This window comes from Labrus mixtus, chromosome 16 (genome assembly GCF_963584025.1).
Source record: "Labrus mixtus chromosome 16, fLabMix1.1, whole genome shotgun sequence".
NCBI classification, from domain to species: Eukaryota; Metazoa; Chordata; class Actinopteri; order Labriformes; family Labridae; genus Labrus; species Labrus mixtus.
The window spans coordinates 17,609,740-17,636,663 of record NC_083627.1 but is presented as its reverse complement, the minus strand read 5'-3'; the positions used below and the strand labels follow the sequence as shown (position 1 = coordinate 17,636,663).

At 41.5% G+C, this 26,924-nt stretch overlaps 2 long non-coding RNA genes across 2 annotated transcripts in view; one reads left to right on the top strand and one right to left on the bottom strand.

Moving 5' to 3' along the window:
• Window positions 1–13,461, bottom strand: part of LOC132991441 (uncharacterized) — a 36,087-nt gene extending 22,626 nt beyond the window's left edge. The window contains exons 1-2 of the long non-coding RNA XR_009676184.1: window positions 12,473–13,461; window positions 11,765–12,351 (exon numbers count right to left, since the gene is read on the bottom strand). This is a non-coding gene — a long non-coding RNA (uncharacterized LOC132991441). The remainder of the gene's footprint in view (window positions 1–11,764; window positions 12,352–12,472) is intronic.
• LOC132991440 (uncharacterized) lies at window positions 348–21,493 on the top strand. The gene is made up of 3 exons (XR_009676183.1): window positions 348–991; window positions 2,902–3,019; window positions 19,096–21,493. It is a non-coding gene; the product is annotated as an uncharacterized LOC132991440 (long non-coding RNA).
• Window positions 21,494–26,924: the final 5,431 nt, after the last annotated feature.

Here is a 26,924-nt window from a genome sequence, read left to right as displayed (position 1 = left end):
AGTTGCTAACGGAAGAAGGGGATTGTGGAAAAACATGGAGGCCCGGGGTTGCCGTGTCACCATTGCTCAGCATCCTTTTTGGCCTTGTTGCCAGTCTACACGCACATACGGACACACGCATGAAAATGTCCCAACCATCAGCTTGAATGTGACATCAGAGTTTTGACAAAGACAAGCTGGCCCCGGCAGTCTTGATTTTAACAAGCTCCAGCTGAGGGTGGACATCAGCCACTGTGAGTGCGCATACGCGTGTGTGTGTGTGTGTGTGTGTGTGTGTGTGTGTGTGTGTGTGTGTGTGTGCGTGTGTGTGTGTGCGTGTGTGTGTGTGTGTGTGTGTGTGTGTGTGTGTGTGTGTATGTAGGCTGGTACTCACAATGACACAAGGCAGCCTGTGTATGTGTCTACTCCTTCATTTCCTGTTCTTGTGAGGCAGATTTTCCTCTTACAGAACATGGCAGCTCACCGTCAGAGGGGAATGGGCCTGTTGCGGGTACGTGTCAATGTGTGTGTCAATATAGTGTGTGTGTGTGTCAATGTGCGTGTGTTGTTTTTACCATTGGGAAGGAAAAATCATGCACTCAAGAAGGAATCAATCGCACTTGTTGCTGATTGAGCCGCGACTCCTCCCCCTTGCTCTACCGCCTCTGCCTCTTCTACCTCCTCCTCCTCCTCCTCAAGCTCTCCTCAGCTGTGAGTGATTAAGTTGATCTGGAGGGGGGCTGGTGGGTGGAAGGGTAGAAGGGTGAGAGGAGGGGACAGGGTACTCACTCACAGGCTGAGTAATGGCTTCCAGAGACCCCCGACTCCCCGGCTCTGTGCAGCACAAGGGCTAATCAGGAGTGACAGCTCGGTCCGTTTGGACAGTGTAAAGGCAGTCCCGCTCCTGTCAGGCACAGACATGGACAACCCTCCCCCGTCCCCCCCTTCACTGCAGGACCCCCATCGCTAGGCCGCCCGTCCCTGCCACAACCATCTGAGAGCAAAATGTTGGGTAAGAAGAAGAATGTTGGGTAAGAAGAAGGAGGAGAAGGACCGAGAGAAGAGATGAAGTCAAAAATGACAGAGTATTTCATGTAGTTCTAAAGTTGAAAAAGAGAAAAAAAGCAGCCAAAGAAAAGAACACTGGGAGATACATGGCAGGCCTGTGTGTAGTTGAAAGCTTGTTGTGGTGTGTTGGTGTTGTGTTTGTGAGTGCTTGTGTATTAGATCGACTCTGTGTGTTTTATAGAACCTCTGAGCTGCTGGGGAAACCCATCATGTTCATTTAACAATACAGATCTGAGACAAAAGCAATACTGAGGTTACCGAGCCTCTGTGTGTGTGTGTGTGTGTGTGTGTGTGTGTGTGTGTGTGTGTGTGTGTTTTTGTGTGTGTGTTTGCAAGGGTTACGATGTGGTCTGCTGATTCGTCTGTTTCCACGGCGATTGGTTTCCATCACGCGTCCGAGGGGCTAAACCATCGACAGCGCTCCCTCCTTCCCCGCGATCCGACTTCTTTTCATTTTTCAATTTCACTTTCATCAACCCGCTGCCGCCTGTTTTTTCATTTTTCTATTTCCAGCGGATGACAGAAAGCGTGTGAAGTGTGAAATTAGAAAGAGCGTGTGTAAATAATGGCGTGCAACACAGAGAACACACACATGAAAAAAAAAAACAACGCATATGAACCCGCGCGTACACTATTGCGTAAGCCATGAGACAAAACCCATTACATTCAAACTGACTGATAGAAAATAAGGTAAACTGAATGCATATACTTGCCTCCAAATGACATAATTACAAACAGAAGATGATAGAGGGATTTCTTCTCATTTTATTTCATCAAGTAGGAATTTAGATTGTTGTAAAAAAAAAAAAAAAAAAGAACGGGCGGCTTTACTTTATGGCACTGACTGCGCAGAGTTTAAGTGTATTTTTCTGTCCTTTTAGGTTCTCTCTGTGAAGAAGCCCCTGTTCTATGTCGCTGTTTGACATGCACACACACACACACACACACACACACACACACACCCACACACACACACACACACACACACACACACACACACACACACACACACACACACACACACACCACCTGGGTTTAACTGTCTGACAGAGTGAGATGTTGGCGCAGTGGAGGGCTGGAGAAGGAGGTCAGGGGCGCAAGGGCAGTCAGGTCCCTCAGACGTCCATCAAAATGACAGGAACCCCATACCCCTGCCTTAAAACTCCCTGACCCACCCCAAAACCTAGTTTCCCTCCTTTTTTTGCACACACACACACACACACACACATAACTGCAAACACACACACACACACACACACACACACACACACACACACACACATTGGAATACCAGGCCTAAAAAGTAGCCCCGCAGCGAAGGAGACCAGCTCTCCGCAATTAGGGCATTCTGCAGCCATGAAATCATTCTGAAAATTAGCTCCAGGAAGCAAGGAGGGAGACAGAGTCCTTAAGAGAGACAAAAAAAGAAAGGGGGAAAATGAGAGTGAATGAAAAAAGGTGAAGTTAGTGGCGAGAGAAAGTGTTCTGGATCTCCTCAGCAGTCAAACGGACAGGACACATGTGCAGGCAAGGCGCAAATGAAAGAAATTAGAATTATTCCATGTAATGACGGCTGTTAAGATTAACAATTAATCCTCTGGCCTCTTGACATGTTACATTTGGAACTGGGGAAATGAGTCTGAGAGGTGTGAAAGGTCTCCAACAAGGACTCAGACAGCTAAAATACTTTGTGTGTATGCATGTGCCTCCGGTGGCTGACGGTGTCCAGGCCCCAGGTCCTGACAGACGAAGGAACCAGGGTTCGGATCTCAGCCCACGACCAAAGAGACCTGCGCTATGTTCTCCGTCTGTCCTTGACTTGGCTACAACAGCGTCTGTTCTTTTTTTCTGCAGAGCTGCAGCACTCCTGTCAACCCTAGTTTACCCTGCCATGACCTTCTGCCACTACAAAAACAGCATCTGCCAGCGATCAGCCTCCGACAAGGCCTAACTAACGCTGGGACAACATCAGGTAGTGCCACCCCAACCCTCAAGCCATGTTGTAGCTTAAGCATTAGGGAGGCAGACTTGGGATCACTTGCTGCTGGCCATTTCTTCTAACTTTAGAATAAATGGATGTATGTGAGTGCAGCTGTGGGTTGTTAGTAACAAGCTCAGCTCGGTGGGGAAGGGGCACCAGATGGTTGGCGGGTTTGGAGTTGAACAAAAGGGGAAAATTAGAGAAAACGAGGAAAAGCCTTCAGAATTGGGGAATGAGGAGAAGTTTGAGAGTGCAGTACGGAGTGATCTGAAGCTGATCTATTCCATTGCCTAAATCCAGTAACATGCCGAGAAACACATATAGTTTAATCAAAACAGACAAATGCTAGGTTATCAATACACAGCAGCTGCGAATCTCCACATGTGATGGATGCATACTCATGCATCACTGCAATGGCAAATACCACATTCTGTGTTCATTAATACCTTGGCATGTTCTTCAATCTCAAACTCAGATTCAATCCATCCTATTGTAAGTATCTTGACAGGAAAACTAGAGGACATATTGTTCCACAGTTCCTAAATACAGATCTTGTATCGTTACAACATGTGTTTTTATAAACATTGGTGAGGTCTGACAGTCAAGCGAGGATCACGCGATCGAGTGATCTGCTAATCAAGCGGTGGGAGAGGTTGGGAGGCAAACAATGGAGGCAGTGGGTTGTTTTTCTTGGTATCCGGAGCAGCAGGCATTCAAGTCCACACACACATACACCATAATTTGACAAACATTTGGCAGAAGAAGTACCCATCTTGATTAAAGGCTGTACGCTTGTGTGATGTATGTTTCTGCTGATGACATGCTACTTTGCCAGCGTGTATAGACATGTTCACTTTTCCTCTGTGGGAACTTGCTTGTGTGTGTTGCTTCGCTGGTCTCCTGTCTGATTAGCGGCTGTTTCTTTCAGGTGTCCCTCATCCTCCTGTTCTTTAATCAGAGCTGAGGACCCTGCCACAGCCGGAAGGAAACCCTGTTCCAGGAAGTGCCTGCCTGATATAGTGTGGCTGGCCTCTCTGTGGCCTCAGTGCCAATCTTACATCTATTCATCTGAGGAAAAGGAAAACCGCCATTCCCATCCTCAGTCATTCCCAAATCCAGTTACAGTAGAATCCTGTCCTGAATGGGAGGTGTGGTCCACGTGTTTGTTTTAAGCTCAGTGAGTGACATCTCGTTGACAGTTGTGGCAGAAATACACAGCAGTTACAGTCCATGACTCAACACTCCAGCATAAAATTTTCTGAGGAATGTTTTTTTTTTTTTTTTAAAGTCAACTTGAGTTGCATCTGAAGTGCACCATGGGTCATCGAGCCCTCACTCAGGTGCTGAGTGATGATGTCATACTTAGGAAACCACCACTGGGACAGAAGGAAGGAAAATAAGAGCTGTAGCGTGAAAAGAGGGGAAATGACAGAGATTGGAGGCGACGGTTGTGATGTGGAAGACTGTGTCTGGGCGCCTTGGCTGATGGAGAGCAGTGGGCTTTGTTGCTTGCAAAGGGTTTTTCATAAACAGCCTGTTGAAACATGACAGGAATATTGGGCGAAACCTTGGTTGTTTAACTGTGATGGCTGCTGTGACTCGACGGAACTGGAGATAAACCAGATTAGGACAGGGTGAAAGAACGAATGTCAGGTTTTATGATTGTCAGTAGTGGAACATTTGGTTCCGCTATTTCAACATACTGGTTTTCTACTCTGAGGAACACTTCCAATTTTTCGACCACAAACAGTCCTCCTTGTACTCGAGAAAGAAGTCAGTACCATTAAAGCTAAGGGCTAGTTAGATTTTTGATTGGCATCTGAACCTGACATATTTCTGAAGTCACAGTTGTTGAGGTTGCACCAGGCGTTGGTTTTATCACTAATCTTTAATCATTTTTATTCATGTACTCGTGCGCATTAGCAAGTACCAGATCATGATCTTTTTAACACCCCTTTCAGTTTGAACATACAAAACTCACAAACATTTTAGCCTTCAGAATAGAATGAGCAAAGCATCTCAGAAAATAGTTCAAGTGTGGCCCGGCCTTTGGTGATTCTTAAAGGCTAGTCGCTGATCAGCAAGTCGGTTGAAGTGTGCGTCCAAACTTAAAAAAATGGTGCTTACGTCTAAGCTGTCACAGCCTGTTTTCATTCATAAGGCAGAAAGACAGCGAAAGTAGAGAGGAAATGGATTGACCAAATAACAGAGGACCTCCACCCTTCAGGGTTTGAGTTCAACGACAAGTAAAAGTTTCATAGATTTTCAAGTCTGTTTTTTTTTTTATTTTTTTTTACCTTTAGAGCTTCTGTGAGTTATTGTAAGTTAGTTATGAAACAAAGTGAAATAAATATTGATACCTCTTTATGAGCTACACAAAAAATTGGACCATCAGCATTAAGACTGACCTTTTCTATTTAGTTATTTTTAATGCCTGAAGTAGTTGCCTGTGAGGTAGGCTGAAGTGATTCCTTTATATATATATATATATATTTCTTTGGGCCATTTTTGCCTTCATTGTATATTTATGGGACAGGACAGCTGAAGAGAGACACTGAGGGAACGTTGGGAGGAGAGAGTGGGGAACGACATGCGGCAAAGGGCCGAGGTCACGCAACATAACTGCTATAGGCTATCAGGCGCCCAGACATGAAGTGATTCAATTTGACTGTTAAAAGAAAGCAGGATGAGAAATTTTGTTCAAAACAGTAGACACATATAGGAAAAAAATTGTTAAAGAAATAAGAGGTACTGCTTTGTCCACAGAGGGCAAAGTTCCTCATGGCTGTGAGTCTGTAAGATGCGAAAGGGAAGTACCAACTGCACATATCTGACCAAGGATAACAATTTGGCTTTGGATGTCCTAAATATAAACATGTAGCTTTAATTGGCGAAACCATCTTTGATGTACTTCAAAATTATCTACAGCTTATCTTTTTTGTAGGCTTTATGTGCAAATGCAACATCTTTAAATGTGTTCCCCTGTCCATTCTGACCACACTTTGAGGCTCTCAGTTCAATTGCACAAGAGCCTCTACGATTCATTTAGTCAGCTGTGTCTCAACCACGCTCGTGCTGCAAACAGAACAAAACAGGCTACAACAGGCACCCAAGCACCAAGTGCTTTCAAAGGCATTTTGGAGGACAGAGAGGATGCTGACGCGAGCTGAAAGCAACCTTGCCTATCCAGATCCCTCAACAGAGGTATTATGCTGCTGTTAGGGTGAGGGGTGAAAAGTTGGAGGTCAGAGGGGAGGGGGAGGGGCTTGCCTCTGGATGACAGCTCTCTCCTTTATCCGTAGAACAGCTGCCCCTGACGCATGCATACATACGCTGACATTCATGCGTATGCACACTCTTCACATTAACCCACTCAACCTCTGTCCCCCAAGCTCCAATCATGTGCCTTCATTTTCGACAAAGACATTTTCCTTTTTTTGATGACAGCATTATTCATTCTGTTTTCATGCAGGTGCTGCATGTCTTTGCTGCGTGTTTGTCCTGCAGTCACACTGTCAGAATCTGCCAGTCTGTTCTCTCTGTGATGGCTGTTGCCTGGTTTTTGTTCCAATGATTCTGTAAACGATACACGCCGACATCAGATTGAGGTTTTTTTTTAATGAGGATTTCCAAAATGAACTTGTGCCTCAGTTTAAGGGCTAATAAGAGTGTCGCTTGTTTGTTGACCTGTAGTTCTATTTCTGCAAAGTTCTGAGTTCCAGATGGGGAAATCAAAATCTCATCACCTGCAACACTGCAGGATTACTTGTAGTAAATCTGGACAATGAATGGTGCTCTAGTTTCTCCACTTACTGTATGAGAGAAAGATGTGTTGGAATTTGAAGCTACGCTGAACAACAGTTAGGATTGGGGTAAAGCAGGGAAGGAATGTAGCGCCATGGACAAGCAGCAATGGGTGCTGAAAGGCCATGAAAGGTACAGGTCTACAGGGCAGATGTTAAACACACTGCGTCTGAGAGTAGACAGGGTCAAACTCGGCTACTGTCAGAGCCTAACCACCACACAATAGTGAAAAAACAAACTGCACCTGCCATGGAAAGTGGAACGATTTCTGTTGTTTTAAAGAGAGTGACTTCATTTCTCGAGATCAGACCTCAGAGTGTGAAACGTCTGCAGGCTGAATCAAGTCTAATCAATCTGGGAGAAGGGCTGCATATCTTGGGTGGAGAGAGGCCACATTCTCGATTTCTTTCCCCGGTGATGCGATGTAGGTCTGAGCCGTCAAGGTGATGGAAATTAGTACAGGCGCTGATCCGTGGGCCTGATCGACACGTGTGCTGGCCCGTGAGCACTCCAAAGATCTCCCCTTCTCCTCCTCCTCCTCCTCTGTCATCTCTCTGTTTCTCCCATGGTTTTTCCTCCCATGGTTTATTATTACGGTATAATGGCTTCCATCTGCCTGTCAAGCCACCGGGTAGACCAAGATCAGGAACAAAAGACAGTGAGAGCGAGAAAGTAAAAGAGAGCAGGAGGGATTTTCTCTCCAATACAAACATGTCTCCTCCCTCCCCTCCACTCCTCTTAAAGTCCCTCATCGGACCAACTCAGAATGCTGCAGTCACTATTCTCCTTATGTCAGGGATATCATAATTCAGCATGACTTCTGGACAGCTTCATGCACAATTAGGAATTCAGCGGCTCTGGGCAAGAAAATGTGATTCAAATTAGTGCTGTATTACATTACTGTTTACATATGATCTAGGCTGCCATCTCACACCCTCTCAGTTTCTCTTTTGAGGGCCTGTTTGTGTGTGCATGTGTGTGTGTTGGATGCATAAGCACACGTACACACAGCAGGAGTACATTAAAGAAAATACTATCCCATTTAAGTCCCAGCATTGCCAGGGAACTTGTGCTTGCAACATAAACACAACAAAACTATTTATGCTGTTCAAATCCCAAATCACATGGCAATAACCGGTAGCAATCAGCTGTGATGCAAAGTAATGCGTTTGATGTGTACATCTTGGGTCAGCAGGAGGGCGAGGGAATACTCACTCACAAACCACACAGGACCCCTGGCCCTCTGATCTCCAAATCAGATTAGCCCATCGTTCCAATTACAGCCAATCAAAGCTAATTAAATCCAATTATAACCAATTATGGATAATTACAATGCCCCAGAGATTGATAGCTCTGTGAGATGGGGCAGCAGGCTGTCACTTTCAAGAAACCATGACACTCATCGTTTTTTTTCTGCTTTGGGCGCTCACTCTATCTCTGTCCAAAACATCACACTGGATCTTTTCAAAGGCTGCCTTGTGGCTTCAAAAAGACTTGATGATAACAAGGCAACATAGGAACAGAAATAACACAGAGCTGTGTCTCCATTTGGCTTGCTTGCCCAGCATCCTGTCCTCCATTCATTCCAAGTTACGGAGGTTCCCGCTGAAAGCTAATACACTGAAATGACTGACCACCAGTCGCCACTGCGCTGTTCCCCGGCCAGCTCCACTGGTTTTCCTTGCTGCTTTTCTGAGTCGTATGACCACTCTGAATGTCAGCAGTTTACCACAAAACAATCGGCTCTTTTGACAGTTTGGTAATGTGGTTTGCAAGCTTCAAGAAAAAAGAAGGAAAAGGCCTGCTTTTAACCTAAATTCAAGATTATCTCAAGACAGATGTCCTTAAAAATACTTATCAATGTATATCCAGGGGTTTCCCTAAATGGGGAATGTTTTTGCAATAGTTCAAGTCCTCTCACTGGGTGCTGAGGAATGTCCATGGGTTGTGTTTTTATACGGCTTTGAGTTTCGGACTGCCAGCATGCTGATGTTTAACTTGGATTGATACGAGTTATACGAAGACATATTTCAACTTTTTAGACATTGCACAGACATGGGCTAATGTGGAAAATGAAACAGGATTTCAGATTTTAGTCAGGTTGACATATTTGAGGTCGGCAGGTCCATCACGTTCGTCCATCAAACCGCGGGGCTCATGTCAGTCAACAGGTCAATCTCTGACCAGGTCCTGTCCCGCCCCCTTGTTATCATTCCACTTTAGGCAGTTATAGTAAAGCCTTTTATTTCAACAATTCTATTTTCCATTCTAAAGCGTAATTGATGCTATCGTTTTGATTAAAATCACTGCTCAGACGTTTTGGCTCTAATGACTGACAGAGAATAACGAGGCCTGTTCCAGAAAAAGTCCGGCCAAGATAAAGTGCAAGTGCAACAGCATAGTCTTTAGCTGTTTGGAACATTTTGAAGATTGAAATAATTACTACAAAATACTCACATAAAAGTTTCCTTCTGTTTCACTTTGTCAGATGTCCAAGATAGTGCCTGCAGGGTTTTTGTATGGACTGAAATAACCTTCACTTCAAAAGGTGGTGACCTAACTTTGGATGAACCCGACGTTTAGTAATCCACTATAATTTGAGTTTTTTGGGTGTCTCTAGTTACATCAATCAATCTTTCCATGCCTTTTTTAGAAGTCTCCTCTGTGTTTCCTTCTTTCTCTTTCGTGTATAAGTTCTTATATATCAGTGTGGGTTTTTGGGTGGGGGGGGGGGGGGTTCAAAGGAAACATGGAGGATAAACAAACACGACTTGCAGAACCGTAGAAGGCTCAGCACTGATTGCCCATCTTAGATTGACTCTGCCCTGGTTTATTTGTCTATGTCAGGGAGATAAACATCACAGTAACCCTTCGACAAGAAAAATGAACCCACTAGAGGATGAACACACACACTGCTGAGCAAAACCACTCACACATGTATTTGTGTATATACTCAGATGTGAAAATGTATCCCCAAACACACAACACTCTCTATTTTACACACACATACTCACACACACATTCCTTCATGCCTTCCCCGGCCCCTACCATGAAGAGACCTCTGTAAGAGCTGTCAATCAACACTGGTCACCATGGAAGTGACTCCAGCTCATAACAAAGGCCCCTTAAGAGTTTCTCACAAGGCAAAAGAAAGGCGCACAAAGAAAAACAACAAAGAAGAAGACAGAAACAGACAGTGAGAGACTTTTGGGGGACACATCGACACTCGCAAGGCACCGAGATTGACTGACTTGTGCGAGAGAGACGCCAAGCAGATGAAGACGGATTGAAAGGATGTGATGGACAAATTAGACAGAAACATATTGAGATAAAGAGGTTGGGAGGCAGAGTTGAAGACGACTTGGCATAGAGAAGCAAAGAGGGGAGGGACATTTTATTTACTTGCCAGACATCTTATCAAGCTTCATGAAACACTGCTTGAGCCTCTTTAATATAAACACAGAAACAAAAACTCAGGAAACACACAAATATATCAATTGTATACTAACTTTTCTGTACAGTTTTGGAAGATTTGGAAGGCCATTGTTGGATGGTGGTGGTTGGCTGAGGTGACAAAAAAGCCAGAGGGAGCGTGGGACAGTGGGTCAAGAGGTGAGGGGTCAACGGGTGCAAAGGAGGCCTGGGCAATGAGCCTGTGGTGGTGGGGTCAGATGGGTGTGTAGGCCTTGGGCAGAGTGCCAGGCTGAAAGGCACTTGGGTGGGCTTCGAGTGGGCCTGATGGTCGAGAGGGGCATAAGGTATAGAGGGTGGAGGTCCAGTGGGGAAGGGTGGAGTAACACACTGGAGGAAATCTAACAGCCAACTGAGTATAAGAATATCCAACTCGTGAGATGTTTTTACAGAATGTGATTCTACAATTGACCGACAGCAGCCATTCTCCTCTGACATCGCACTCAGGGAAGCTCTAGCGCTGTAAAAGTGTCAGAGTGCTCTGTTCCACAATAAAGGTTTTTTAAATGTGGGATCTCTGACATATCATCATTTCACCAATTGAAATTTTCTATTAGCAATTTATCATAGTACAACTATGGAGCAAGGAACTGATGTGTTGCACAGAGAGTTTATAGGTTTTGTTAATTATGTCCCTATTTGTGCCTTTACAACGTAATATATTTTAATGTAAAATATATAGCATTTAGTAACATGTTACAAAGTTACAATTCACTTTTATCCAAAGCGATGTACATCAGAGAGTAAGTACAAGTACGTAAGTACTAACCCATTCATACACCGCCACCGAAGCAGAGAGTAATGCAGTGTCTTGCCCAATGACGCATCGGACATGTTGCTAGGATGAGGATCGAACCCTCAACCTTCCGGTTGAGAGGCAACGAGCCGCAGCCGCCCATAACATTATAGTAACCCCATTGAGCACCAAATGCAATATAAATATCTGTGAAAATCTAGACAGAAACTTGACTCTTAGCTGGTGTAATGTTTGCTGGGAAATAGCTGAGTGCTAGCATTAGCTGTTGTTTCATGGCAGCTGCTCATAGCTAATTAAATGGCCTGTGTTGTTTTTATAACGAATATGGCCCAATGTCTCTCAGGATCTGTTGTACAGACAAATCCAAAGTAAATTTGTAAATTCCCTACTGGTCGTTCAGGTACATATTATCTTCTTATCTCATCACACATCATTTGAGAAGGAGGGAAATGATAATGATTTTCAGATACTACACATTAATGCGATGTACAACATTATTGCAGCATCAGAACTTGGGTTAAACAGTTTTACACCGAACAAAAAGCAGTTTTAGTTTTGGGAAGTTAAAAATTAAACAGTCTGACGTGATCATTTCCACCCCTGTAGAAAAAGTCTCTCAGTGTTGCCCCATTACGCACAAACACACTCAAACAGACTCAAACACACAAACTGAAGTCCTTCACATACATCCTGCTCCTACTTACTGTAGACTCGGGTTTAAACACTTTTCACCACAGTTTTGACTGAAACAGAACCAAGAGGCAGTCAAGCTGTTCCTTAAGAGTCTGTGACACGATGATAGAAAACAGCACAGAGCGTTAACAGACGGAGTGAAAGGCAGAAAGTGAGGGGAGGAGGAGAGACAGTGAAGAAAGACAGAGGCCTTCAGTGGACGAGAAAAATGCCCACAGAGAAAGACAGAAAAAGAGAGGGATAGTTTTAAAAAAAAAAAGAGGCTGGGAAGAAGAGGGAGAGCCAGAGGGAGGAAGAGGAAAGAGAGGCCAAGAAAAAGGAGAAAGAGCGAAGAGCCGAGCAGAATAACAGAAAGAGAGAGTTAAAGAGATTACTTTCAGGTTCAGAGACGCCTTTTCTGGCTTCTTACTTGCTGTCACTCAGTGCCTGGCTCCTAGGGGGAGGGACGGCTGGCTCTCATTGGTGTCATTCACCTGTCCGTCAGCCTGACAGGCCGACCATAGGGCCCCATGTTGTGGTGCGGAAACTGTCTGTCAGCCACGCAGCAGCTGCACATGACATCATCCAAGATCAGGTTTGGAACACGCATACACAAACTCTGTGTGTGACAAAGACCATACATGCATACATGTGAAATTTTGAAATTAAGACTGGGGAAAAAACACACACACACCTTTTGCTGCCTAACAACACACCGGCGCATACATTAAGACACCTACTCCCTGTGGATTGCACCTTATGGACTCTCCGGTCCCCGGCTGTCCTCCCCTCCACTTTGTTTCCCGAAAACCCCTCTCGTTACTGGCAGGACAACAACCCGAGGACATCTGCAAACCAGAGGACACACGTATACACGCAAATACACTCACACACATGGGTCTGCACATTCGACAGCTGGACAGTTAGACAGCCAAAGAGGAAGGGCAGGTTTTCGTGCATACTTCTTAGCTGTAATTAGCCACACACACAAATGTAGAAGGAGATCAGCAACATGAATAAACCCTGTCTGCTTACCTACACACGCACACGCACACAGAACACACACATAGCTCCCGAAAAGAAAAGGCTTGGCAAGGAGACAGCACCCATCTGTTTTGAGCTGATTTAACATGGTCACTAAAACAAAGCAGACAAAGGCTTATCCTGTGAATAATGATGAAGTGACTGTCAGTAAAAAAACACTTCTGGCTCTTGTGTGTATGATTTACTCTGTCAGCCTCTGCGTCACTCAGCACAATGCAGTAGTTTGGTTTCAGAATAGAATCATTTAAACCAGTGAGTTTTGAGCTACTGTTTCCTATTTTTTACTATGTGAGAGGATTGTACACAAACACTATTCCTACATTTCTACAAAGTTTCAAGAGAGCCTGACCCTAAAATCTTCCTGAGTTGCTGCTACACATTTCAAGTTTTACCTGTTGGTAAATGGTAAATGGACTTTCTTAGTCTTGAGACGACTCGAAACACTTTTTACAATGCAGGTCACATTCACCCATTCACACCACATTTACACACTGACAGCAGAGGCCGCTGTGTAAAATGTCCATCAGTATTAACTAATCCCATTCACACGCCGCCGACACAGCAGCAGGAGCAAATTGGGGTTCATTGTCTTGCCCATGGACACTTCAACATGAGACTGCAGGAGCTGGGGATCAAACCCTCGACCTTCAGGTTGAGAGATTACTGACTCGAACACTAAGCCCAAGCCGGGGGAGGGTCTCAGGCGAGCTATGAAGCCTTGATATCAATGCTGCGTGTGATTTGTGAGTGTTTGCGGTATCATATAATGAATGGAAAACGACTCAGCAGTTGGCAGAGTATGAAGCAGTTTTCTTGGAAATTTCCGGGCAGGAAAAAGTCTAGGTGAAATCTATGTGAAGAAATCAGCTGTTTGAGTTCACATGAAGCTCGACATTACAGTTACAAATCTTTACTAGTGAGCCTTAAAATATAGATGAAATATTTTGCAATTGATTAAGCATATTGCCCCCAATGATTATAAATGTGCCAGAACATTAACATTTTACAATTCACTACAACACAAGGTTAAAAAAGGCTATAAAGTCACACTAGGATTAAACAAATCACTAAAATTTAGCCTACTGTTACCCTTCCAGCTTTATTACTGAATGCTTGTAATGCATTTGGGTAAAGTTGAATGAAACCGTGACCTGAGTTTATCTGGCCAGTGTCTCCTGACTGCTAACTTTGAAACCCATGGACAGCATGTTACCTTACTCACAGACAAAAGACTCACTTCCCAAAACAAACGTGCAGGACTACGTTCATATCCCAGAAGGCCAACTTCTTTAAAGGGGAAAGCACGGGAGGTACTATTTTGGATCAGTTAGCAGATGGACAATAAAAAGTTGGTCGAGTAAGATTCTACTTATTGACTAATGCTTTGGTTGGCGATTTTTGAGCAGCTCAACTGCACACACTTACCTTTTCTTTCCCTGTATTAACACAGTTATATTCTACGATATACTGCAAAAATAAGATGTTATTGTGATTAGGATTTTGTATGGTAAAGATTTTTGTCAAGGTGATGCCATTCTTAATGTTAGTGCTAATAGTATATTAATATCTAATACACTGTTTTACACTATACCAACACTTAATATACACAAGAGTTTGCAGTGTAGAAAGTAAATACATTTACTTTGGTCCTGTTTTTTTCCTTTTCACTTCTTTATACCTCCATATCATGGGGAAATACTGTATTTTTTATACCATATTTGGAGAGTAATAGTTACTGATGAGTATTCAGATTAGATTAAGAATGTATTCATTTAGAAGATTAAGAATTTACATACAAAACAAACACATTTTGATAATATGTGTAACTATCCAGAAAGCCTATCAAATTTGCTTATAAGCTCAACCAACTACAATAAAGTACTACTCATTAGATAATAGTAATAAAACTCACTTTATATGTTTAGAACCGTATAAACACAGGTTTACAAAGTGCTTTGACATACAGTAAAAGCATAAAAAGAATAAAACAAGATAAAAAATAAATACAGAAGAACGTAACAACTATGTGAATGCGTTGGTTAAACACTGCCCCAGCTGGTCTGCATAAAAAAGATACTATGAATTTAAGTTCTTAAATACATTAAGTTACCAAAACTCATACAAATATAGATATTATAATATGGATTTTGAACAGTACTGGAGCAGTTTAAAAGACTTAAATACATAAACTTTTATGAACACTGGTTATATTTATTAAAAACTGGTGATATTAAAGTAAGTATACTGTGTCCGTCCATTTGTCCGTTATATTATTGAGATACTTTTTACAGACTTTTCACAATCCTCAAGACTTAATCGACAGCTTTGTTTAAATGTTACTTAGAGACGCCAACAAAAATGTTTAACATAAACATTTACATTTACCAGAAACAGAATTTTTTTATTCATTACAACTTTTTTCGGGATAAACATTGTAATATTAGATTAAAAAGAAAACTTAGAAAGGGGATTTTTCTGATAAATACTTATGCAGGATTAACAGAATAATGTAGTATATCACATAGTTGAGTTTCTATGTTTGCTTTAGTTAACGATTTGATTACCTTAATTTTTTAACCATGGACGTTAGGATATCACTTCCAGTATTTTTACTCTCATATGCCATGATGTCGGGCTTTTGTACACACAACCAGGCACACTTGTCTTCCTGCAGACACACTCTGTACACACAAACATACGCAGCAGATGGGGAAATGGGAACTGTTGAACCATATCAGTGTGACAGCTATTATGACGGATGACTGTATCATCTTAGAGAGGAAATCCCTTTCTCTACACACTTGTGTCTTCTGAGGTCTGATTACTCTGTCAATGATTTTCTGTATTGAGGTCAAAAGGTGACTTTGAGATGTGATGGTTGAAAAAAGAACACATTCATTTTTCTTCTCTTCTTTCATAAGGCTGACACTGATGTTTAATTGGACAGTAAAATTTAGCTTTTTTTTAATACCTTTGTTTTTTTCCTGTTTGCATTACTGATTGTAAGCCATAGGTTACCTAACTAAGTATTTACACTGAAAGCATTGGAGGAAAATGTTTTGTTTTTGTCTCTGCATGACCCCATTGATCCTTAGTTTGCACCAATCAAACCACAGCATGCAGACATCCTTTGTTGGAAACACTCTGCTGAATGTCCTCGTCTTCTATCTGTGATGTGTTGCCTGCCAGTCATGTCAATTGGTGCGAGCAGCCAGGACTCTGTTCATACACCATGACGGTCCACGGATTCTTTGAATGCCTCGCATGGATGCTCAGAGGGTTCAGAGTGGTTGCCCTGGACACTGTTGCTCACAGTTACATCTCAATGAGATCACATACGGTTGCTGCTCACAAAAGAACGTCCTGCTATTCATATGCTGCTATAATTGATGTTATCTCTGAATTTTATGACCTGATGTATCAGCTGAATGGGATCAAGCTGATGACTGTAAATCTGTATCCATATGGCAGTGACCTCTGGAGTAATAAAAATGACAAACGGCATGATGGACAAAACTAGTGATATCTTGTGAGAACTGCTGAGTGGGAATCGTTTGTAGGCAGCCTTTTGTTCAGCTTTCCCTGTTCTTCTACTTTTTTATTTTTTCATCTTTAACTATTTTCCTCTCTGATTCTGCTGCTTACAGTGTTCTTGTTATTCCAGATGTGCTATATATGGAGAGCAGACGAGAGGTATACTTCATTGAAAATATGAATATATGTCAGCATGCGGACATCATTATGGCAGCCCAGATCATTTAAGCGCCCCTTAAATTACCTCCAGGCTTCATGGAAGAAAAATAATAAATGTGTGTGTGCTTGCATAAAGGCTTGGATAAGCCTCCACCAATGTACAGATCTGCAGATTTCAAAGCCTGTTTCTCAGAAAGTTCAACAGCAAATCATATCTAGCGCTAACTTAATAAGCATTACATCTGGCTTAGAATTCGACAACATCGAGATAAATAAAAACACAAACTGGGACGCACAGTCTCCAGGTAGAAATGAACAGCAGGGGGCAAGATATATGTTTTGCTTTCCTCCTGTGCATGCTGTTTCATATCACTCAGCTCTGTGCGAAGGAGAAAGTCTCCATGTTGGGCTTGGCCTCGCCCTAAATCTTCCCACAGTGAGTTCTCAAAGTGCCCCTGTGCCAAATGAGCAGCGTAAAGCAGGCCCAAGGCACAGCCCAAAACGACACCCAAACAGCAGAGCTGTCAGCCCATGAGCCAATGCACTAAAACATGAATGCAGCCGAACCATTGGGTTTTATAGCCTACAACTCCCAGTCACAAGCCCTCTAATGCCCCGTTTAACAAGCTGAAAATCCTCCATTTATTCCCCCTCCATCTCCCTTTAGGAGCTCCTACATTACCATTCACAAACAAGGACAGGCTGAAATACACTCAGTGGAGAGCATATATGCCAGCGATGGTGTCAATACATGGTTGAGGTGAAGAAATAGAGGCTTGTGTGCAAGTTTCTCATGAAGCTTCTCATCATCAATGACGAATTAAATAGTCCCGAAACTGTTTTTGACAAGGACTTTTTGGCAGCTTTTAAGGCTTGTGGGTTTGTGTTCTGTTTGGACGTTAGTCATAATTAGAAGTACTTCAATGATCCTAAAGGATTTTTAAACTGTTAAAGTTTCTCCCAATAAGAGAAAGAGAGACAGAGAGAATAGAAGTGCAGTACGTAATATAAATGTAATACAATAAACATTAAAGTAAAGCAATAGAATAAATGTAATAAAGTATCTGCTATGTTATGATATAGCTGGAAAGAATGGCTGTATGTTAAATTGTTATTGCACAACACATTCATATTGAAAGCTCTTTCAAATGCAATGTAACGTTAATGATAATGTTATGGAGGCAACATGGGTAATGACTGCATGAGAAAAACAGCAAAGATAATATTGCATGTTGAAGCAGAATGGATTGTTATCGCACCGTGCGTATAGCCTACTGCACATGTAATAAAACTATTAACATTTACAGTTATGCAGAGTGAATTGCTACGAGAATTCTGAAATGCAGAACATAAAACGAGTAAAACAATGTGCAGTACACAGGGTGTATGTGTGGGTTTTTACATTGAAGATGAAACAGCAGAGAAAAGGGTGGGGGGGGGGGAAGAGATAGTGAGACAGCACAGTGGGGTACAGGGGTCTGGTGAGAGTAAGGGTCACTCTCTCTGCTCTCCCATCATGAACACAACAGATTGGATGAAGTCTTCATCAGCGTTACACTCCACCAGTCACAGTCCTGTGAAACCAGCACCGTGTCGCACACACACACACACACACACACACACACACATGCTCATACACATGCCTCCTCCCCCTGCAACAATAGTGTCACTCATGGAGGCCGAAGAGACACGGGGTGCGCTCCATCATGGGTGTTAGCCATGGGGATCAGTTGCTTTGAACAAGAGAGGAGGGGTGTGCTTTTACAAGCTATCATGTAACAACACTGCAGAAGAAGACGTTTGAAGTTTGGTCTCTTATTTATTACATGTATTTCCATTTAAAACTGGCCTGTAGGGATGATAATGTAGCAGAACGGGCAGGAGAAATACTCTGGATTGAAAACTTGTTAAACATCCTTTCCTATTTGTATGCTTTTAAATCATAACCAGATGTTTATTACATTTTTTTTTCATACTTTCATCACAGGTTTCACCACTCTCTATGGAAGTGGAAAGCATTCTTTCCACTTCATTTCATTTTACAGCACATACTGTGGGGTCCTAGTTTGCCATGTCTGGGAGAAAGAATTAAATCAATCTTGAATACACGGCACAAAATAGCAACGAAAGCCCTTCATTAAGTAGATCTGGCTGGCTGGCTGAGCGGTTGTTTTGCTGTTTTTCCACCCTGACATATGCAGTTATTCATAACATGCAAACTCTTCTTGTGGCCTAACGAGAGCAGTGTTCTTGGAGTGTGCAACATGCTTGAAGATCCAAATAGTTTTTTTCCTAATAACACTTTCCCTCCCCTCCTTGTTAAGCATTGCAAATCAGGGTTCTTCAGAAAATGACATGCAAGCTTCTAAATCCTGCTTCACTGCTTCACCTTCTCCTCCTAAGACTTGGTTCATTAAGTTATGAATAGTAACTTAGATTTTCTACAATGACTTTCATTAAAAAAAAAGGGTTAGACGTGAACAGAATGTATTAATGATAACCAAAAGGATTTCAGGAGTCACTGGAGCTGTGTGGGAATTATGAATTCACAGGTAACCATGCACGCTAATCTTCAACAATACTCATCCAAACTTCTTCTTCTTTTTTTTCCACCATGTGTTTATAGCACTGGGAGGACATGTTTACGTTCGACACCATGACGGGTCTAGAATCCTCAAGAGTGCCATGATGTGGACAGGAAACTCTGAATCTCTCGCTCTCTCTCTCTCCCTCACAAACATCGCACACATTATTCCCTCTCCTCACCCCGTTCTCTAAAATAACAGCTTTGACACGATCAGCGCCGGGCTGAGGGTAACTCGAGAGCAGACCGCTCGGACAAGGAGCGCTGAGGAATCCCGAGGCTGTGAAAGAGAGGCAGTCAGGGAAACCAGGCAAAAAAAACGGAGGCAGGGTAGAAATCGATGAGATGGGTGGTTTAAGGGGGAAAACTGGAAACGGGGGCCCCCTGGTTAGATACACCAGGGTCCATATGGACAGGCTGCAGCAGGCCTAAGGGGGTAACAGGGGAGAGCTGTGTGTTTGCCACAGTAAAGAGGAGCATTCACCATGTGTCCCTTACAGTCGAAATGGAGTGATATGTTGTTTTTTTGGAGGGGTTTCTTAAATTCACAGAAGGGCAGTAAGGCGTCTGTAAACATCTGTCAGCTATTGCCTCTCTGATTCACCCCTCCTCCTCAGCCAGAACACAGCAATTCAGCTTGACCTTAGACCTCAGACTGAAGAACAAGAAACTGTGTCTTTCTGCCAAAAAACTTGCAAAGTGTTCAGTCCTCTGATAACTACGTCAGAAAGAGGGAGATTATGCTGATGTCTGTACATGGATATTTTTTTATTTGTTTATTTAACAGGGACATACAGTGAACATTGCTTCATATATTAAAAAACAAAGTAGATGACATGCTACAGGCTTCTAGCAGTGGCTAATTTGCAAACCCCTGTCCCTGGCTAGGCTTTTAGGATCAAAACAAAATTCTTAGACTTAATAGATTACAGAAACAGTGATGCTATACAAATACAGACATTCTAAACTCCATACAAACAAGAGACTAAATAAGCCCAGACAGTAAAATGATGTTTCCGGGAGGAAACAGTCAATGCTCACAGACTTTCTTCAATTTCAGCCACTGTACTTGTGTCTTAAAAATCTTGAACTCTGTCCGTTTTTCTTTTTAAATTTCAGATGGTAATGTGTTCCAGAAGTGTGTTCCTCTTACTGAGAAAGATGATTGACCAAATGTAGTTCTGCGTTTTGGTGCTCTACAGCTTCCACCTGATGTAGCCCTTGTTCAGATTATTAAAGTTATCCTAATGGCTCTATTGTGTTTTTGTGATTTTAATGGCATGTATTTGCACACTCAAGTAAAGGACAAGGTTCTGCTTTTTACATACAATAAGTAGACATTAGGTTTCTTTCAATTGCAATTATTATTTCAACAAAAGCTTCAAAGTAGCCCGTGCAGCAGATGACTTATATTTGTCTGAAATCCCAGCTGTACCAATTTGCAGTTTGAAGTAAAATACTTAATTGCATATGCCAGAAAGGAAATCAGGCTGTTGAACATAATATACCAAAACTATTATTTTTGAATCATACAAGATTTAGATTTTGCTCATGTTTAAGTAACCAGTCAGTTCCAGTAATAAGATTTGTCTGCGGTTTGGACACTCAAGGCTCTGAGCCTCATCATCTCAGCCCCTCTGCCTCCTCTGGGATCCAGGCTAGCACCAAAGACCTACAGACACACACCAGAGCCCCTCATCAGTCCTCCCACTACTGCGCCTCTCTCCTGAGCCTCAGGTTTCCCCTCCATCCCTCCCACCCACACGCAGGCTTCAGCCCCCTACCCACCACACCCCAGCATCAATTACAACCTATTCCCCCGCAGCGCAGGCCCCTCCCTTATGTGACCCCGGGGGTTACTGAGTCAGGGAGGTCAGAGGTGGTTCTCTCTGCTTCAACCCCAGGCATCTCTCAGAAGTCTCTGTGGCTGGAGCCCCGTGGCTCTGCAGGGCGACACCCACACGACCCTCAACATGCTGGGGGGGAGAGAGAGGGATCCCCCTGTTCTGGTCAACAATTGTCTGATCCAGTCAGTCAACAGAATTGTTTGCAAATGAAATTTAACATTTTGATTCTATGTTTTTGCTCCTCTTATCTATGGATCAGCTACTTCTTGCTGTAATTTCAATCTTTGTTCTTGTCATGTATGAATCCAGTATTAAATACATGAGAGATCCCCATAACAGGAACCATAAAGTGGTCGCTTTTTAATTTTACACTACAACTTTCTTTGCTCAGAATCCCCACCCTAACCCTAACAACCTAAAATAACATATTTTCTTGCAGGTTTTTCTTTATCACCTTGAAATGGCAATCTGCCAATTAATATTATAATTATTATTAAAAATTGTATTTTTAAAATTATACTGTGAATTTTTCTCTCACTTTAACATCTTATCAGAAGTGTGTTTTGAAGATCTACAAATAAACAAAATATGATTAAAAAAGGATAAGAGTGAATATGTATGTCACAGTACAGACACATTTCTGTTTTATCTTCTTACTACAACACAGACACCTTAGAGCCAACTGGTTTCAACAATACCACGAATAATGATGTGAATATGAAAAAAGTGAGCCTGTGACCTTAAAAATCAATGACTAATTGGATAAAATGTTTTGCACAAATCAGTTTCCTGGAAATCCTGGAATGTTGTGGCTACCTTCCTGAGAAAAGGTGCCAATATAATGAATTATAATGTGAGAGGAATAGGAGTTTTACTCGATAACTGAACATACTAATGCAATTTACATGCACTTTATAACAAAGATATCGAAAAAGAAAAAGTGCGATTGCTTTTGTTATGAATTGTGTGTTCGGTGGTTAATCTTGCAGTAAAGGGCCAACAATGAGCAGATGACACACGTGATTAACCTGGTTAAACAGCAAGTCGATGAGTCAGGTCGCTTTTGTCCACCGCAGAGTTTTGAAGTGAAACTCGGCGTCTTGGAGCAGAACTATATTTCTGTCATAGTACAGAGACCTCACAGTGTCAATACCAGACGCATTATCTCTAATGGAAGAGTCTGAGTGTGGAGGGAAAAGGAGACAGGGAGAGAGAGAGAGGGAGAGAGAGAGAGAGAGAGAGACACACACACACACACACACACACACAGAGTACAAGGACAGTATCTCTATTGATTAACTGGAAGAGGACCCCCCACTCCACCCGTTCTTGTCCAGACATATGGGGTAATAAGGACCACTCTTCTCCACTGCCACACACCCCCCCCCCTACTCTCCTCTCTCCTCACCCTAGCTAGAAAGCCTTTTAATCAGACCCCGCGGGAATACATGGATATGATATGGGAGAAAAAAAGGGAGGGAGGAAAAGGAGACAGGGTGAGAGGAGTCCATTAGTGAAGCAGACACAATAGCTACAGGAACAGAGCGGACACAGGGAGGTTTCCTTCTAACACACAGAAAGAACACACAGACAGACAGACACATCCTGTACATTGAAACACAAATACCATGCAAAGAAATGAATATTAGTTTGTTCTGTGCACATCTGAGCTGATATGGCTCCAAAGTTACCAGGTCACATCATAGAGAGCCAGTTTGTTTATGTACGGACATTAAGTTTTATTTTCCAAAGAGAAGGTTGCCAATCTTAGCAGGCCAGACCGACGTTATCGAGGCAGCCATCTGAGTCTCTGATATCAAATCCACCACTGCTTCTTGTGCTGTTTTTTCTACTTCTTCTTTTTTTTTTTTTTTTACTGTCAGCACAGTTTAACCACCCTCCCCCCCTCCCATCCCATCTCTGCTTGACTCTTGAGAAAGTTGAGAGAAGGGGAAAAAGGGAGGACAAAGTAAGGAAGAGCCTTAAAATATGAGTGAAGATTGAAGCAGCTTTGATATTTTCTAATGTCGAATTAAATGTTCATAATTGTATCACAGTTATTGAACTTTATGGAACCACGGAAGTTTAAAAAGTCAGCACATATGTTCCAGCTATGGAAAGTGGAAAAACGCAAAGCTCAGGCCTCACAACAAAAACACAACAATAATAATTACAAGACAGTAGTGCCCTCTTGTGGCCAACAATGTATACGCATGTTTGAGGCAGAAATAAACGCTTTCAAAATAGTATCACGTTGCAAACTGGGAATGGGGATATAAATTGAAAAAAAAAAAATAGTGTCTCGAATAACAAAGTTTGGGTCATAATAACAGCAAAAGTCTTATATTGCTGTCAACAGGATATGCTTTTCTGCTGATGGAGTAGATTCGCTGCTAAGTGGACTAAAACAAATCACTAAGTAAGCCGACGTGCTTTGTTTTGTGTAGACAAGTAGGAGACTTAAAGTAGAAGAGGTCTGCGCAGTCCATCAAAACAAAACCTGGATTCAAAAAAAGAAAGAAATAAAACCCTGAAGAGAGCATTTTTTTCATCAGTACAGCTCACTTTGCTGAGAACTAGCCCAGAGTAAAATTGTTTCCATATGCCTCCGCTGCGGGGCGCCACAGAGTTTGCCAGGACAGCTATATTAACTTTTATGGAGATTGCAGCTCTCTGATTGGTTCGCGGGAGCTGCCTCGGTGAGCCAATAGTAAGCGAAGATGTTGGTTCGTTCTTTGATTGGCTAAACGCGGATGTCAATCAAGTCGCAGAGGGGTCTGGAGGCTAAGAGCGGCCAGTCTGTTGTTTTGCTCTCTGGAGGACAGAGCTCCGCTGAATAAAGCCGTTCACACACACGAACACACACCATCACATAGACACACAGCAGCATGTCACAAGCTCTGCTCAAGACTGTTTAAACCCATTTATAGGTTATTAGACACAGTCATTAAAATTATAATTAAAATAGCCTACATCTAAATAATTATTGTAGTAGGCCTTTCTGTGTAAATACCTGGATTTAGAAGAATTTACATTTGAAATAAATTAATGTTTAATATGTGTAGTACTTTGAAGATCATATTTATTAATACAAATAATATTGACTAAATAACACAGCAATAATGTATCAAATGTTTTATTTTTCATCTGAAATATAATAAGGGTCATAATAACAGGGGTAACAATTTAGCACATATGCCATGAACAGATTATAATATATGATTTTTTTCAAAACTTAATTTAATGTTTATTTAGAATAGAAATGTCTACGCTCCAATTCATTGAGTAGTTGCTTAACTTCTGACAAACTAATAAATTGATTGCCTCTTTATTTAATAATCATTTAAACGGTCTAAAGTAAATATATTACACATTTTCAACAATTCTAAGATTAAAATTATTTTATGAAATATTAGCTTTGCAAAATCAAGGGATTATGCTTTAAAAGACTAGGCTCTATTTAAAGCACATTACTGTCATGTAATTGATAATTACATTTGAAAACAATGCTGCCATAAGGAGGATTCCCCCTTGCAGGATTAGTGTATAAAGTAAGATATCAAATATTAGGATAATATCATCAATCATATTTTATTTTTTATTTAGGTCTCATTAGCAGTGGAATTGTTTCTATTCCACAACAATTTGATTATTAAAAAAATAAACATTTTAAGGGGGCTAAATACAATTGTAGGCACACAAATAAAGGAACCTGGCATTTTGAAATTGGCCACGAAACGTGTGAATTTAGATACCACAAATTAGGACAGACTTTAACACGAGTGTGAACTGTTCGAGAGTTAAATGTAGAGAAAATCACTAAAGAATAATCCCATGGAAGTCACCTCGAGTTCTCTCAGGTTTCCCAAGAGTCTTTGCGGGATTTAAAAAAAACAAAAACAAAAAACTGCGCATGCGCTGTGGCCAGACAAAGAGCATGTATTATTCCACCAATCAGCGTCGTCCTATGAGGAGCATGTGGGGGTGATTTAAGAGCTCCTCTCTAATAAATCTGTCAGAACTCCACAAAGTTGATCTAAATGTGTTTCACGTCGTTATGAAAATACTTGTGGATTAATCTGATGACTGCGTGCTGGCGTCACATCAATTGGAGCAGATTACATTTCATAGCTTTATTAAAGCGACGCGATTTGGAGCGTTTACATTCTGGATATGTCGACGTCTAAAGCCTGCATGAGGCGGACCGCAACTGTCACTTGTTATAGCCAATTTTAGGGGTGTTTGAAAGCTGTGCAAGCCTGTGATGCAGCGATGGACTACCATTTCAAAAAGCTAAGCGGAAAGGTTATCTGATGCAAATGTTCTATTATTCCACCTGGTCTGCAGTTGAAAGTGCTGCAACTGCAACTGAATAGGCTTTTATGTAGCAGATAAGCCCTACAGTACTGCAGAAATGTCTGCACAACATCTGTGCCTGTGGTCTGCTAGAGGGCTCGACTATCTGCTGGTCAGATGTCAATGTTAGTTGAACTTGTCGTGGTGTAAAAACTTCTTAAAGCCACCCATAGTTGTATCTGTAGTTGTTTATGACTTTCTAAACCTTTTTGTTAAGTGGTCCAGTGTGGGCTTTTTTTTTTTTTTTTTTTTTTTTAAAGCTCACTGATTAATTCATTAAAACAACATTTACAGCAACCACACACAAGAAAGGATGTCAGTGCAGAACAGGGACCAAGAGGAAGTAGTTTAACCGACCAGTCTCTTCTCACGTTGCATTAAGGTTTATTAACACAATTGTGAGGATACTTTTTTTGTGTGTTTGATAATATCAAAAGAAAACAATGCAAATTTCAAAATACATTCTGTAAAATTCAGCCTGTAGTAAATGTATTAACCTATAACATAAATTCCTCAATAATAATTCACATTTAGGACGTGTAATGCTACATAATGAATTACTAACCTTCATACAAAATATTGAAAATGCTGATAATGTTTACACATCTTCTAAGCCATTGTTTACAACATTTGAGCCTAGTTCTTGTAAATACATTCTTTCCTTTATTGGAAAGGGGCTTTTATGGATGGAGTTTCCTGGAAAGAAGACCTATATATAGTTAACCTTTTTTGTTTTGTTTTACATCACTATTCACCAGCAGGGGTCGCAAGTAAACCAGATCCCAGACACCCTCAGATCTATTTGACTTCAGCAAAGTCCAGACCAGAGTCTGTGTTGTCCAGCCTTGAGGCTTGGTGCCTGGAGCAAGTCTTGTTTCCTCTGGAAGTTTACATCAACATTTATATCAAAATAAAGACCCAGAAAAGGAAAAAAATAATAATTTCTTAACAAAAGAGGTCAAAGTTAACTAAGTAGGCTAAGTCTCCAAATAAAACAATAACATTAAGTTTATCACATTTTCACTCAAAATGCATTATGTTTTCCTAATGAATCTTTTTATTTTGCTGTGTTTAAGTTAACATTTCCAATAGGGCTAATAAGTTTGTTGGCTTTTTCTTAATTGTGTAGAATTTTGATAGTATCTTTTTGTGTATAGGTTATAAATGTTGTTTTTTCATCAGTAGACTTACAGCAATGTGTGTATTTAACAATTTTACTCCACAATAAATGTTTTCTAATAGCACAACCAGTGTCTGTTTTTTTTCCCTCCAGTTCTCCTTGTTCTGTTATTTGATTCAACCCAAGGTTTCCACTTATCACAACAATGATATGAGCTAGCATGTAGACCTTGGATAACTAGATATCAAAGATATTGAAATCTTATATTATATTAAAACTTTTGTCATTAGACTAAAACTAGTTTACATCTGAGATCTTCAAAGGACAGACTGAGCTACCCAAAAACTACCCCAAAGACTCTGCATTCACTTTATCATTTTGTTTTTTTATTGGATGATTAAATAAATGAGGGAAATCTCTATGTGGTGTTTTTTTTTTCAATCTGACCCTTTAATGGGAGAGGTTAAGGGGCCTATTAGTTATCATTCTGTCTTAGCTGGAGGGATATCAAGGGCTCCTTCATCTTGTTTCACCATTTTTTGGAAAAA